We start from the raw sequence: 12,801 nt of genomic DNA, 5'->3' as shown, positions 1-12,801 counted from the left end.
TCATAATCTCCTTCAATCAGGAGCAATTCCAGTCTTTCCTTGTGTTTGGTATCCCTTATGGTCTTACGAGCATGGGCATTTCATTCTGAAGGATCACCCTTCCCCTCGGTCCATCTGATGTTCCCTTGTCACTCAGCCTATGCACCCTTGTTAAGAGTACCATAGAAATAATGACTCTTCTCTGTACACCACATGTGGAGGTATACTAGGTCAATCTGTTTTACTGCTGGTCATGCTAACCTTGACCACCTGGTCAAGTGGTGATCTTCCAGGTCCCCCACTTTTTTCCTCTTTAATTTGGATTAGTATTGTATGGGGAGATATTTCAATTTTACTCCAATATCCTGTTCCTCATCAGACCTTCACCCACTTTCCTTAACTTTTCTTGACTATGCCCAGCTGTATCAGATAATATTGCTTTTTAAGGACATAAATAAAATGATAAAATTGAAAACTGATACTCATTCTCACTCTTAAATTTATTTTCTAGTATTATAAAAAGTAATATTATATACCATGTAAAATGTATTTTTAAAAATAGTAACTTAAACTTTTTAAAGTGTATGTCAGCATTCACTATATAAGGCATCTTTAAATTAACTATTATATTTCTATTTAACAAAAATTATTTCTTATATTGAAAGGAACTCAGAGAAAATAAAATCTAACTTCTTTTTTTTTAAATAATTTTTTAAATAATTTTTTAAAATATTTTTTTTCTTGATAGCTTTATATACAGTATTTCATTCATTGAACTAAAATACCTTTATAAAAACAAGATTAAATTGTATATAAGATATATTAGAAGAACATTTGCTGAGGGGCTTTTACATTAAGCCTGCTGTGACTGTCCTATTTATGGTTTTTTAAAATTTTCATTTCATTTAGTTATTGAATTTTTACTTTTTTTACATTTCTGCAATGTTAACAATGCATGTTTTTTTTTTCAGTTAAAAAACCTGATTGTTTTCTATCAGCCAGTAACTAAAATAAATATGTGACAAAATCCAATCTCCAACTTGATAGAATTCAAGACCTATTCCAAGAGTTTTGTTCTGTCACATTAAGAAAAATGGCACTTATTTAAGATCTCCATATCTAAGTGGATTCAATAATGTAGAGTAAGATAAACTAATAAATATGAAAACAGTATAAAAATGTCTGATGATATAAAACAACAATTTGGGAGAAATAGGAATTCTAGATGAAAAAGGAAGATCTACATTTATTGCAGATTATTATTCTGGGGAGTGTTATTCAGAAAAATGATAAAAATGAGGAATTAGGAGGCTCTTTAAGGGTCTGGACCTTCTCTCTTTTTCCCAGTATCCTCTGTGTCTGGTGAAGTTCTTGCCATATAGCTGGCCCATAGACATTTGCGGAATGACTGAATGACAAGTGCAGAGCATCTGCTGATATTAGGCCTTGTGGTAGCTGGCTGATTTCTTAGGTGCACTGAAATAGTTTCTCGGCATTGTACCCGTGAACACACTTTATTAGGTCCCTGCCCTGTGTCAGGCAGTCCTCTAAATACCTCACACGGAGTGATCTCATTACATGCTCATTACAATCTTGGAGGTAGGTATCATTATTATCTCTAGTTTACAGATAAGGAAAGGGGGCCCCGAGAGCTTAAGTCTCAGGTCCAAGATCACAGTAAATGACAGAATCAGCATTTGAACCAGGCTGCATGGCACCAGGGCCTGTTCTTCTCACCACTGACTTGATAAGTCTTCTATTTGCCTGCTTTATTTTGTATATCTTTATGTACTGATAGATGTGTATTTTAATTAAGGTGTAGTTGCCATATAACATTATATTAGTTTCAGGTGTACAGTGTAGTGATTTGATACTTACAGACATTGAGATATGATCACAATAAGTCTTGATAACATGCCACCGTACAGTTTCAAAAATTACTTTGAAACTGAAAAATTTACTCTGAAAAATTACTCTGAAAAATTTCCTTTTTTTCTTGAAATGATGACTTTTAAGATCTACTCCCTTAGCAACTTTCAAATATTCAATACAGTGTTATTAACTATAGTCCCCATACTGTGTGTTATAGTCTCATGACATTCATAGCTGTCTGATTTCACATTTTGGCCTCTCTCACCCATGGTGCCTCCCCTAAACTCCACCCCCCAGCAGCCATCAGATTATTCTCTCTCTGAGCTTGGTGTTTTTGTGGTTGTTTGTTCTGTTTTTTAGATTCCATGTATAAGTTAGATCAGATTGTATTTATCTTTCTCTGACTTATTTTACTTAGCATGATGCCCTCGAGTTCCATCCATGTTGTCACAATGGCAAGATTTTCTTTGTTGTGGCTAAATAGTATTCCATTGTATGTATTATACATGTCATATTATATATATATATCACAAAATATTGCATCTTCTTTATTCATTCATCCATCGATGAACACTTAAGCTGTGTCAATATTGTGGCTATTGTAAATAATCCTGCATTGAACATGGGGGCGCGTGTGTCTTTATGATTTCGTGTTTTTGTTTTCTTTGAATAAATACCCAGAAGTGGGGTTGCTGGATCCCAATGTAGTTCTCTTTTTGATTATCTGAGAAACCACCACACCATTTTCCACAGTGGCTGCGCCAGTTTGCATTCCCACCAACAGTGCTGCCTGCTTATTTTAGAGCCTTATTAACGGTGTTAGCACTGTTGCTTTCTACTGCTTTTGAAGACAACAATTATGTATTTTTATCCTGTTGGGCATTTTTGTTACACTAAAAATCTTTAGAAAAGCCTCGTGGAAGTTTTCTTCCTCACAATTTACTTTATTTCAACAGCAGCACCGTGGCACATTGGAAAGCTGATGGCAGTGTGAAAACTCTTTTGCCTTTTTATTTTTCTAATGCCTCTTCTCACAAAGTTTATGCTAATACTTAACAGTAGCTAGAATTCGGAACCAGGTTGTTCTTATTTCCTCTGGTTAGGGGTGTTTGGTATCTTTTTCAATTGTGAACTCTAGGTAATAGTCTCACTAAGAGCAAAATGTCACCTCAGTGGGTGACCTGTGGATCCTGTTGTCTTCCTCCTCGGCTCTTACTTGTTCTGAACAATAGAGAACGCCTGATGACCCATGAAGCACATCACAGAACAGATGCTGCAGTGCTGACAGCTCATTCTCCCCTGTGACTAATTCCTTTCTTTCAAATCCAGCCCGCCTGGAACTTCTTGCTGTCTTACACGCATCAGAGCTTTTCCTTTATCGCCTGCCCGCAGTTTCAGAATGTATCACGTGTGAAGCTGCCGAACCTTCCTCCGCAGGCCCACTTTTACGGGCCTAAACAATTCCTGGTGATTTTGAGGATCTTAGGATGCAGCAAATTGTTAACTCAAGAGGAATGTTTGAAACCAGATAAAATACTGTGTGGAATAATAGGGTGTCAGGAGTCTGTGTGAGTCCTTCGTTGCAGATGGATCTATCCCTAAAGTATCTTGAACTGTGGTTAGGTGAAGCTGAAGGTGAAAAGTTTTCGTCTTGAGAATATCATTTTCCTCTGAAAATATTGTTTGTTCTTTGAAATAGTGCCTTTGCATATTTACTTTAATATACTTGGAAAATCACCGATTTGGAAATTGAAGAGATTGTTGATATGTTTTCTTGGGATGTATACATATCTCAATGTATTCAAAATCATAATAATACTCAACTTCTCTATATACTGATTTTTAGCAGCTCACCAAATTTTTTCCTTCAGGCAGAGTTGACTTAAGCCATTCTAACAGGTAAAACTACCAGCATTTCAGAAATTAAGAAGTGGCATATTTACCATATTTTAAAATACAATTAAGTACATGGTATTTTATATACTAAATAAGTAACTAATTTAAAGGTTCCTCAATAAGCATGTTATTCCCTTGTGAGTTATAATTAACATATCTGTGTCTGTACATTTTTAGATTCTTTTGTATCAAGACTGACATGTTATGAGAATTTGATGTATGAAACATAATTTCTCTATTTTTTGAACTTTACCACTAACACATCACATTTGGTTTCACAGATCCAGGGGTAATTCACTAACTTCTTCTCTGCCAAAAATGTGGAATGACATATATGTTCAGTGAAGAAAGAAATTCACATTTCATATAGATCCTTCAAAATAACTCTTGGATAGGAGTTCATCTTTCAATTCATGTAAACTGATACTTCAGTTAATAAATTTCCTGAAGTTTTGCACTAGGTTGCAGAGTAGGACCTTCCCACTAGAGGAGGGGACTGGTCTTCAGTCAAGGGTATAGGAGTACCCTTGAACCTCAAACAAGCTCTCAAGGTTCTACCTTGAGGTTCTACCTCAAGGTTCTACCCCGCTAGAACCTCAAACGAGCTCTCAAGGTCCTTCAAGTGTTTTAAAACAGAGCTGCTCATGCTTATCTTTAAATGTTCAAAGGGTTCAAATTATCCTACTGTGATAATATGGGTTGTAGAGAAAAAATTATGAGAAAATTGTAGTTACATATTCAAATGTGAAAATGATATAGAAATGTGGACATAATGACCATTTTTTTAAAAAAGTTAAAATGATGTTTAAGTTATTAGGGATAGTAAGTTGGAAAAGTTTGGAAAGAAGAGAGACCCCCTTCTCAGCCCACCACGTTTCAGTGTGAGCCCACCTGAAGAGTTGGTCAACAGTTAGGCTGCTTCCTTCATTTGAAATGGCACAAACATCCTTGAGCTGGAGCAGGGGTTAGACTGAGAACCTCTCTGGAGATGCCATTTGGAGTGGGGTGAAATGAGTGCTGTGTCCATATCGACGCCTTGAGTTTTCAGCAAGTGGGGACTTTACAGTGTTGTGTTTTGCCCGTACTCATAGGTGATGAATAGGAGTTGGGAATCATTAAAGAGATCTTCCCCCCCCATAGGGATATCCACTTGATATTACACAGTTTTTTTAAAGGCCCATTATTTTCTCTTAGCATTGCAAAGTCACCTTTGCTGTAATCAGTTGACCTTATTTGGGTGAAGCTGTTTCTAAATTATTTAAATATATAGTTCCATTAGTCTATTTTTTAAATTAATATGCCAGTATTGTAGAGTGTTAATTACTGTGGTTTGATAATGATTTTAGGTATGGTAGTGTACGTCCTCCAAATTTTGTTGTTCTTGCAGCTCAGAGTATTATTTACTAGGATTTGTTTGCATCTTACTTGCCTCATCATTAATAGTAAGGAATTAGCTCCATTACATGCACGGCCATTTTTTTTCTCTTTTGTAAACTCAGATACATAGGGTAATGACATGGAGAGGTTGTTTTCAAACTGTCCTGTTGGATGCCAGGGCTTCAGTCATGAATTAACTCTGTTTGCTACTGATCTTTCGCCTTGGTGGTATAATTTTGGTTCTTAGTTATATTATTTATGGAGAAGCTTTGATCCTCACCGATCTAGGTACATTCCTCTTCTTGCCGTGAGACTTTTATAATAGTATTGTGATTAGTTTTGAAGTAGCTGAACTTAATTTTCACAATAATGTGTTTATTCATGCACATCTCTGAGTTTCAGTGTTGTTTGGCCTTTTTCATTGTCCTACTCTCAGTGCTCATAGTGAGTATTGGCCAGAATAAATAAACGAATAAGTCATAGATTTTTAAAAACTTTTCCCTCTCTATGTTTTAATATAAGGAATGTCTTTGTCATAAAAATGAAATGATCTCAGAAAGTAGTGGGTTATTGGTCACGGGATGTATTCAGGCAAAGAGGATGACCATCTGATGGGAATATCATCGATGAAATTTAAGCACAGGTATTTGGGTAGATGCTCATTAAAGTACTTTTGTTTGAGATTCGTGTTTGTTTCAGTTAAAATCCATCTTAAAAATTTCCTGACATTGCCCTGGCTGGTGTGGCTCAGTGGATTGAGCGCGGGCCTGTGAACCACACTATCGTGGTTCGATTCCCAGTCAGGGCACATGCCTGGGTTGCAGGCCAGTTCCCAGCAGGGGACACATGAGAGGCAACCATACATTGATATTTCTCTCCTTCCCTTCCCCTCTAAAGATAAATAAATAAAATATTTAAAAAATTGCTGACATTTAATTGGCCTGCATAAATATGTCATAGAAGCCTAATTCATGATCGTGGAGTGTACATGGTGCTTACTCTTTCCAGGACCTGTGCAAAGTGATCACATCACTTCTTTCATTGAGTTCTTGAAATGATCATATTAAGGCACGACTCTTATTATTCCTGTTTGATGGGGGAGGAAACTGAGGTGTGGAGAGGATTTTTGACTTGCCAAGTTAATAAACTGTGGAGACAGAACTCAAACTCTGAGGCCTCTTAAACTGTTGGTGACCAAATACCATTAAAAACAAAACATTGAACAAAAACAGATCCACGTGGTTCGGCTGAGGCACACTAAGAAGTACAGCTTTTCCTCCCAGCTCTCCCATGTCCCGCCCCATCTGAGGGAAGAATCCCTGGAAGTGGCCAGGTGAAACAGTCAATTTCTGTAACAAAGGAACAGATCCACCTAACAATAAGCTTGGCCCTTCCACTGGTCTTCCCTTTTCTTTTTCTTTTTAAAAAATATTAATTTATTATTTTTTTAATACAATTTTTTAAAAATTATTGTTCAAGTACAGTTTTCTGTCTTTTACTCCCATCCCAGCCCACCCCCCCCAGTGCTCCCCACCTCCCTCCCATTTTCACCCCCCTTAGTTGTTGTCCATGTGTCCTTTATACTAGTTCCTGTAAATCCTTCCCCTTTTTCCCCTGAAATTCCCTCTCCTCTCCCCTATGGTCACTGTCCCCCTGTTCTCTATCTTAGTGTCTTTGTTTTTATTTTACTTGCTTCTTTGTTTTGTTGTTCAGCTTTCTGTTAAAGGTGAGATCATAGGGTATTTGTCTTTCAACACCTGGCTTCCCTTTTCCTATTTCACTGGTGGTGCCAAGATCCACGTAGTACCAGTGCTGTCAACTAACTGTCTCGCTTAAAAATGTACTCAAATAGCTTGCTTTTCATAGAATTGGCTATCAGAGACCAGACTTCATAAATGATGCCTAATTGGGATTACTGACAAATAATGAAAGTAGCCACCGCTGATTGAGTCCTTACGATGAGTCAGACACCCTGCTTTGTGTGGATTATCACACTGAGGTCTCATTTTACAGCTGAGGAAATTGAGAGGTAGGGTCATAGACAGGGAGAGGCTGATCTGGATTTTCAGCCCCAGCGCCCGTACATGTCACTCCTTCACAACTGTGCCATCCGTGAACTACACTGAAGATACACTTGGCACTGGACGTGCATGTGGCTTTTTTTTAGGTGACTAATTTACAACTGCCTTATAGCTTAATGTATTGAGGTGATCTGATCTTTCTCCTGTTTAGGTATAATTTACGGCAGCAGAAAAATTACCGTCTTGTGCTGTGTGCAACCTTTTTGTCGGATGACATGTGACCTCACTCTTACCCTTTGATCTCGAGTTGTGACAGAGGTTGTTAAAATGAATGATGTCCTGCCACTGTTGCCTCCTTCCCTGAAGCTTAATCTTAAATTAGTTTATATCTCTGTCAATGCCAAAGATACTTGAGTAACAGGGCCATAAATTATTACAAAGGGTGAACTTTGTTTCTGATTTTAGTTGCCTCTCAAAATTATGAATAACAAGTCAGAGAGACATGATGTGTTCAAGTGTGACAAATTATCTTCTTGGGATTTAAAATGGGACTTTCAATTTGAGGTAGTAAATGCTCATTCAAGATAATAGGGAAAATAAAGGACAATGAAATGAAGGTTAAAAAATCACTATGGTTCTATCACTCAAACACTTTTTGAAGTGTTGATGCATTTTATTCTAATCACTTATTTTCTCCGTTATCACAACGGTGTTATCAGTTAGGCTCTCGGTTGTGAGGTGACTTTGGATGTGGTGGATGGGAGAGTGGTTCACAGAGTCCATGGGAGCCCCAGGCACCAGAGTTAGGAACAGGCAATAACCAGAAGCTCCCTGGTTGGCCAGCAAACAGGAAGCAGGATGCAGAGTGTCCTTAACAAATGGGGCTGGGATGCTGCCTCCCCAAGCACAGTGCAGGTTCTTCCTCCGTCCAGTCTTTGCTGTGTTCAGTTAGGATTCTGAGTATTGAGAACACTGTCTGATTGCTAAGGTCTGCCCCTGGCTGCACCAAGGGAAGGAAGAGGGGAGATTCGACCTCTTTGCTTTTTGAAATGAGAGAGATAGCTCAGGTACTATCTTCACTGAGTGTTCTGTTTGTGCACAATAATGTTCTAAGTGCTTTCTTAAATGAACTCTTCCAATCTGTACAGCAATCCTTTGAGGCGAGTATGATTCATAACCCCATTTTATAGCTGAGTAACCAAATGAGGTACAGAGAGGTGAAGCGCTTACCACCCTCTGAGGGTTGCAGGGCTGTGAACCCTCAGGCTTTGGGAGGGCTTGGGTGTGTAACCACTTTGTTCTGCTGGGCCCTGGGGCAGTGGGGTGGGGGAAGCAGGCCTGTCTTCCACTGAGATGTCGCTCAGTGGGGGACAGTTCCAGAATGAGTATGACTGCTACTAGAAAACTGATTCATTAAAATAGGCCCAGTGTTCATTACAGATACCTTTTAATTTAAATTATACACTAATCATATTTCCCGGTAATTTAATATCTCCATTCAAGTTTATACATCTTAATAGTGACTGGTTTTAAAGATATGGATCAACTACTTTTCAGCCTGTTTCCTCTCATTTTAATGAGAGCTAATTTTTAGTGAATACTAACCATATGCTAGATTCGCTTTTAAGTGTTTTACATCTTTATTTTTGTCTTTATTAAATGTTTTTGTGTATTCTATATCTATTTCATTTTTATTAAAAAACTAAGTGAATGATGCTAAGGAAAATGCCACTTTTGGTCATATATTTAAGTTCTGAAAGGTTGTTCCTGTTTAGAGGGCGTAGTGTCAGCCTCACTGTTACTGAAGGCTGGTCTAGTGCCTTGCGGTCAGGAGTTCGGGATCGGTTCCATTTCTAATGCCAGCTGGAGGAGGGCGGTGGTGACAGGGCTTTTGCCTCAGTGGGGGGAGAACGGACAAGCATATTGCAATAGGCCAGTGTGTTTGCTGATGTTATTTTTTTTAATGCAAACACCTCTCTATCGTTATAGAATTCACTAGTTGAATTGTTTAAATAATGAATACTTGTTATCAAATAATGCTATAGAAAGGATTCTCTGGTTGGTGTTCTTTGTATCAAAAACTAAACAAGTTGGCATTTTATTCTTAAGTTCTATGATTTGTGTTCTTGACAACTTGGTTTATGTTTTAGGCTTAAAGTAGAATTTCACTATATATTACATTAAAAATTAATGCATAATTAAGGAAGAAAATTCAAAATCATAAAAATATATGAAAGATTCTTTACATCCTTTCCCTCTAATTGTACCCCTGGAGATAACTACTGTTAACCTTTGATAAGTATCCTTCTGGGTCTTTTTTTTCAGATAACACAGACACGGTTTTTGCACACAAAATGGGATTCTATAGAGATTTTTAGTTTTTGCTTATTGTAGTAAATTATGGCATTGTTTCATTTTAGAATGTCATTCTTTTGTAGAGTGGCACAGTGTTCCAGAATATGGATGCATCATACTTCTCTGAGTGAAGAGTTGCTATTTTATCAGATTTTCATTATTTTACATAAGTCTGCAGTCAGAACCTTCTGTATATATCAATGCTAATTTGTGTTAGCAGGATAGATTTTTAGATTTGAAATTGCTGATTTAGAGAGTATGCACACTTAATGTATTGATAGTTTTACCAAACTGCCTTTTGAGAAGTCCCTGTAAATTTATTGTGCTACAAATAGTGTATCAGAGATGTTTATTTTTTCACATTTGTATTGACCCTAGATATTACCTTTTGATTATTGCTAATCTAATTAGTAAATCCATTACTTGCTTTTTCTATTGATTTACAGGTGCTTTTCATCAACCTCTGATACATATCATGTATTTAACCTTGTCTTACAGAATGCCATTTATTGTTTGATTTTATTTATATTATTTTTTTAAAGATTTTATTTATTTATCCTTAGAAGGGAGAGAGGGAGAGAAATATCAATGTATGGTTGCCTCTGGTGTGTCCCCTGCCGGGAACTGGCCTGCAACCCAGGCATGTGCCCTGACTGGGAACTGAACCACGATCATGTGGTTCCCAGGCCCGCGCTCAATCCATTGAGCCACACCAGGCAGGGCTATATTATTTTTCTGTTGACAAATTTTAATATTTTATGTGAACATGCAGTTGATCTATTCTAATTTGTGCTTTCTGTTTTATTATATTTCTTGCTTCTTTTAGTTCTGGCTGTTTCCATCTTCCACATTCCCAGCAGGACACCAAAATGTGCCGCATTGAAATAGAAACAGAAAAACCTCCCTTCATGGTGTGTTTTTCAGCAGCTGCCATCCTGTTTCTCCTGAAGTGTCTATACTTATCTTATTTTTCTTTGCCTATTCTCTCCTCAGCCTACTTCAAGAAGGCTTTATTTTCTGGAAAATTTACTGAACTAGCTTCAGGGTCACCAGAAATCTCTGTTTTGCTAAATCCAGTGGTTAAGTCTTTATCTTATCTGACCTGTTCACTGCACCTGAAATGATTCATTACTCCCTCTTCCTTGACACATCTCCATCACTAGACCTTTGGGGCACTACCTTCACTTTTCCCCCCTCTGATCCCACAAGCCACACTTGTTTCTTTTCTGGTTTCTCCTCATAATGATAAGATGTTCTTCTTTCATCTAGAATAATTTCCAAGGTAATCCCTGTGCCTTCGTGGTTTTCAGTAAGATCTATATGCCTACGACTCCCAGATTTCTATCTCCATGAGGACCTGTTTCCACCTCAGACTTTTCCTCTTTTTATTTTTATTCTGGAATGTTAACTTCTTCTTAACTAAAGTATAATTGGCATACAATGTTATATTAGTTTCAGGTGTACAACATAGCGACTGGACATTTGTATACCTTACAAAGTGATCACCATGAAAAGGGTGGCAAGAGTCTGCTACTATACAAAGTTATCATAGGGTCATGGATTGTATTCTCTACGCTGTACTTTACACCCGTGTGACTTATTTACAAGTACGTTTACAACTCTTAATCCTCCAACAACATGGAGAGACCTAGAGGGTATCATGCTCAGCAAAATACGTCAGAGAAAGACAAATACTCTGTCATTTTACTTACATGTGTAACCTAAAAGCTAAAGAAATAAACAAAACGGACTCTTAGGGACAGAAAACCAATGTACAGTTGCCAAGGGGTGGGCAGGGAGGGGATGGGTAAAAAGGTGAAGGGGACTGAGAGGCACAAACTTGCAGTATGACATGTCCTCTTGAGTGTTCGCGAGGTACCGTAAACATAACCTATCTTAAGTGTAAAACTTGATTCAAGTTATCTTCCTTTTCATCATTTGATAATTTCTTGATTTTTCTTCATTCCTGAGAATATTTTTCCTGCCTGTAGGATTCTTGGCTGACCAATTTGTCTTTCATCCCATGAAAAATATTGTGCCACTTCCTTTTGTTTCCACTGTTTCTGCTGAGAAGTCCGCCGCCATTCTAATTTCTTTTTCCCTATGCATAATGTATTGATTTTTCACTGCTGGCTTTCAGTATACTTCTTCATTTTTAGTTTTTAGAAGTTTAATTATGATGAGTATTTGTTAATGTTGATGTTGTGGGGGATTTGCTTATGTTCTTGAATCTGTGCATTTATGCCTCTTGGCAAATTTGGGAAGTTTTAGGCCATTATTTAGTCAAGTCCTTTTTCAGTCTACCCTCTTTCTCCTTTTTGACTCTACTTATATAAATTTTAGATCTTTTGTTATGGCCTTACAGGTCTCTGGGACTGATCATTTCTTTCAAATCTGTTTTCTTTTCATTGCTCAGATTGGGTACTTTTTGTTTCAACTTTCAGTTAACTGATTCTTTCTTTGGTGCCCTTCATTCTACTGTTTAGCTTACTCTTTGAGCTTTTTATTTCAATGATGCTATTTTTCAGTCTTAAAACTTCCATTTGGCTCTTTATTTATTTGGTTCTTCTATCTTTTTCCATAGGCTTTCTGTTTATTTTTTTTCTTTGCTGTTGTTTCAACTGTGTTCAAATACATTTGTTATTGCTTCATTTTATCAATGATTGTTTAAAATCTTTGTCAGGTCTTTTAGCATCTCTATCTCTTGCTGATAATATTCATTGATTATCTTCTTATTGTTACATTTTAGACCTTTCTGTTCTTCATATGGCATATGATTTTCAATTTAAACCTGCTCACTTTTGTTTCAGATTCTGAGACTTGGATCTTATTTAAACTTCCTGTTTTAGCTAGATTTCTCTATGACTGCTCTGTCAGAGGATGGGAGAGTGCCTTCTTGTTACTTACAGATGGAGGTCGAAGTCCAGTTTCCCCACGGGGCCTTCTGTTGAGAATTGAGGGAGAACTTCTGTTGTTTCTGGGTGAGGGTGGATTTTCCAGCTCCCCACATGGTCTCTACTGACACTGCGGTAGTGACGGTCTTATTGCTGCTTTGTGGCAGTGAAAACCCTGACTCTCCACCCAGCTCCCTCTGACGCCATCCCAGGTGTCAGGGGGCAGTGTGCTTGATTACTGCCCGATGAGGGTGGGAGGCCAAGTGCCTTCTCATGTGATCTCCGCTGATGCCTTGGGAAGCGTTGTGACTGGCCAGCTGGGTGAAAGGTTTTGGTTTTCTACTTGTTCTTCTCTCTTACTGCCCTAGTGGAGGTTTGGGGTATATCATTTCTGCTCCAAAATGATG

At 37.7% G+C, this 12,801-nt stretch overlaps 1 protein-coding gene across 2 annotated transcripts in view; it reads left to right on the top strand.

Moving 5' to 3' along the window:
• NELL2 (neural EGFL like 2) overlaps positions 1–12,801 on the top strand; it is a 289,076-nt gene that overhangs the window by 42,291 nt on the left and 233,984 nt on the right. The window lies entirely within an intron of this gene.

This window comes from Sturnira hondurensis, unplaced genomic scaffold (assembly GCF_014824575.4).
Source record: "Sturnira hondurensis isolate 20B ecotype Veracruz unplaced genomic scaffold, ASM1482457v3 Scaffold0013190, whole genome shotgun sequence".
In the NCBI taxonomy this organism is placed as follows: domain Eukaryota; kingdom Metazoa; phylum Chordata; class Mammalia; order Chiroptera; family Phyllostomidae; genus Sturnira; species Sturnira hondurensis.
This window is presented reverse-complemented; position numbering and strand designations above follow the sequence as displayed.